The sequence below is a fragment of the Pogoniulus pusillus genome, chromosome 13, assembly GCF_015220805.1.
Source record: "Pogoniulus pusillus isolate bPogPus1 chromosome 13, bPogPus1.pri, whole genome shotgun sequence".
NCBI classification, from domain to species: Eukaryota; Metazoa; Chordata; class Aves; order Piciformes; family Lybiidae; genus Pogoniulus; species Pogoniulus pusillus.
In genome coordinates this window covers 19,054,300-19,057,774 of record NC_087276.1, presented here as the reverse complement: position 1 = coordinate 19,057,774, position 3,475 = coordinate 19,054,300, and the positions used below count along the sequence as shown (strand labels likewise).

Genomic DNA, 3,475 nt, shown 5'->3' with positions numbered 1-3,475 from the left:
TCAAGATAAACGACATCCACTGCTCTACCATCATCTGTCCACCTGGTGATGTCCTCATCAAAGGCTATCGGGTGGGTCAAACATGACTGACCCTTGGTAAAACCACATTGGTTGCTCCTAATGACCCCACTGCCCTTGATATGTCTAAGGACAGCACTGAGAATAAGCAGTTCCATTACCTTTCTGGAGCTGGAAGTGAGATTGACAGGTCTGTAGTTGCCCGAGTCCTCCTTCTTATCCTTTTTGGTGATTGGAGTGATGCTTGCCCTCTTCCAGTCTCCAGGCACCTCTTCTGTCTGCCACAGAAGATGACAGAGAGTGGTCTGGCAATGCCCTGTGCCAGACCCCTCAGCACCCATGGGAGGATGCCATCAGGATCCATGGACTTATGGATGTGCAGCTTGCTGAACTGTTCCTTAACCCAGTCCTTATCAACCACAGAAAACTCTTTCACCATGATTTTCTCCTTTCTATCTCCTTCCTTTCTCCCCATCTTCATCTTTTCATCTCTACCCTTTTTCCTCTCCATCACCCTACTTTCATCACCACCACCACCACTCCTTTTCTGCTATCTGCCTCTTTCCCACCTCACACTCCCCCTTTTATCCCCCCCCAACCCAGAGCACCTGGTTGAAGTCTCCTCCCACCCCAGGTGTGACCACTTTGCCCTCCCTGCCCACTCCCCTTTATAATCTGCCCCAAGAGAGGCAGAAGCCCCAAGTTTGCCCAACTGGGCAGAGGGATCCTCATCCCATCGTCACTGGTGAGTGCTCATGCTGCATCACTGGGTGAATGGTGGAGGGATTCAAAAGGCTGGGGGGCCTGGTGTGGCCCCCCAGCCAGGTAGGGTAGAGAACTGACAATTGCTCTAATATCACCCACGGGTGCTGCTGGGTCTCCTCACTTAGGCTGCTTCTGCTTTAGCTGCTTCTTTTTGCTGAGCTGTGAAACTGTGAAAAGGAGAGGAGGAAACCTGCAAAGCGTTTTGAGAAGGACTGAATGAGCATGGAGGAAATGTCTGAGAATCCCTCACAAGGTAAGTAGAGTAAAACTCAACTCTTGTTGGCAGCTTTATGTCAGAGTGGCTAAAACACTGTCTCATTTTGTAGCTGAGTTAAAGCTAGCTTTGTTCAGTCCGAGGTGAGATCCTGACTGTGCTAAGTCATGTCAGGGTAGTAGATGGCTGTGATGTAGTACAGGATTTTACTCTATTAAGCTGCTTGATAGGCAGAGGCTTTGAGAAATTGTGACCTCAAACCTTGTGTGTTTCTGCGTAGTCCATGTGAAATTTAATAGTCTGAATGCTGACCTCATGGAACAGTTTTGCACACAAGTGTAGCTATCCCATGTCTTACTTGACCACAGAGGGAGAATGGAAAAGGGGGTGACTCAGATTTAGTGATTTGCTCTCTGAACATCTTTGTGGCTTCCTCTGGACTGGCTCCAACAGTTCCATTTCCTGTTGTGCTGGGGGCTCCAGGGTTGCATACAGTACTGCAGGTGGGGTCTGAGGAGAGCAGAGCAAAGGGGCAGAATCCCCTCCCTTGCCCTGCTGGCCACACTGCTCTTGCTGCAGCCCAGCACACAGTTGCTGTCTGGGCTGCACTCATACTGCAAGCTCATGTTGAGCTTTTCTTTGACCCAGACCCTCAGGTCTTTTTCCTCAGGACTGCTCTCAGCCATTCTCTACCCAGCCTGGAATTGTTCTTGGGATTAAGCTGACCCAGGTGCAGGACCTTACACTTGGCCTTGTTGAATGTCTTGAGGTTGGCCTGGGCCCACCTGCCCAGGTCCCTTTGGATGGATTCCTGCCCTCTAGCAAGTTGACTGTGCCACGCAGCTTGATGCTATCTGCACACTTGCTGAGGGTGCATTTGATTCCTCTCTCCATGTCACTGACAAAGATGTTAAACAGCACTGGTGCTGGCACTGACCCCTAAGGGATGTCACTTGGCACTGGTCTCTAGGTGGACATTGTGCCCTTCATCAGCACTCTCTGCCTGCCAGCATCCAGCCAATTCCTTATCCAGCAGTGCTATACTTGTCAAGTCTGTGTGTTTCCAGTTTGGTGACCAGGATGTCGTGTGGAACAGAGTCAAATCCCTTACTCAGGTCCAGGTAGGTGACATCAGTTCCCTTCTCTTGTCCACTGTTGCTGTGACTTCATCATAAAAAGCCACTAAATGAGGCATGGTTTGCCCTTGGTGAAGTCATTGCTGGGTACCACCAATCATCTCTGCTTTGTTTCCCATTTGCCTTAGCAGACCCTTCAAGATGATCTGCTCCATGGTCTTGGCAGGCACAGACATGAGACTGACTGGTCTGTGGTTCCTGAGAAGTGTCTGGGGAAGGGCAGCAAAGCTGCTGCTGAAAGGTGTGAAGAACAAGTCTCATCCAGTCCAAACCCTCTGCCAGATGGGGATCACCCAGGGTAGTTTGCACAGGAATGCATGCAGGTGGATCCGGGAAGTCTACAGAGAAGGAGACTCCACAACCTCTCTGAGTAGCCTGCTCCAGGGCTCTGTCACCTTCGCTGTAAAGAAGTTTCTCCTCATGTTGAGCTGAAACCTTCTCTGTTCCAGTTTTTATCTATTGCTCCTTGGCTTATTGCTATGCACTACTTAAAAGAGCTTGGCCCCCTCCACTTGATACCCACCCCTCAGATATCTGAAGACATTGATCAGACCTCTTCTTAGCCTTCTCCCCTCCAGACTAAACAGCCCCAGGGCTCTCAGTCTCTCTCCATAGGGGAGATACTCAAGTCCCCCACTCATCCTTGTAGCTTTCTGCTGGGCTCTCTCCAGCAGGTCTCTGTCTCTCTTGAACAGAGGAGCCCACATTATTCATCAAACCAGTTATTACCAGAGAAACATGATGGAATTTTGATTGTGAAGTGAAACTAATTCTGTCCCTTTGATTGGAACAAAACTGTAAGAACTGTATGCATAAGGGGTTTGTTTGTGTCTGTGGGTTTGATTCTCTTTTTAATAAAGAAAAACAGATTTTTAAAGCTATTTCCTTTCACATGTTCTCAGATTCTTTTCCTAACTACCTCCATGCTGTCACACTGATCTAGTTAAATTGGATAAGTGATAGTCTAATTAGCAGACTGCACTAGGCCACTATGTCAGTTGACATTTATTAGCTGAAGGAAGGCAGGAGAGACACAGGAGGCTTTGGTCCCTCTGGGGGAATCAGCCAGCCGTGGCCGATCCCTTATCTAGGCACAATAGGACAAAAAACTAAGTGAAAAGGAGAATTAGTTATGGTGCTTAGTTTTGAATACCTTCACTGAAGTGTTCAAACTAACTATGGGTATAATATTGAAGCCTAAGAGGACTTCCATTTTCCTGCATGTGAGGACTCAGAGGGCTAAAGAGAAAGAAGCTTTGGACTCAAAACTTATCAAGGGGAAGGCAGGGAGATATTGTGGGATCTGGAGCCCCTTTCTGGAAAGGGAAAATCTCACCTTTTT

The 3,475-nt window shown here is 48.4% G+C and overlaps 1 long non-coding RNA gene across 1 annotated transcript; it reads left to right on the top strand.

Moving 5' to 3' along the window:
* Positions 1-548: 548 nt before the first annotated feature.
* LOC135180326 (uncharacterized) lies at positions 549-3,006 on the top strand. The gene is made up of 3 exons (XR_010304393.1): positions 549-763; positions 909-1,036; positions 1,791-3,006. It is a non-coding gene; the product is annotated as an uncharacterized LOC135180326 (long non-coding RNA).
* The last annotated feature ends 469 nt before the right edge of the window (positions 3,007-3,475 follow it).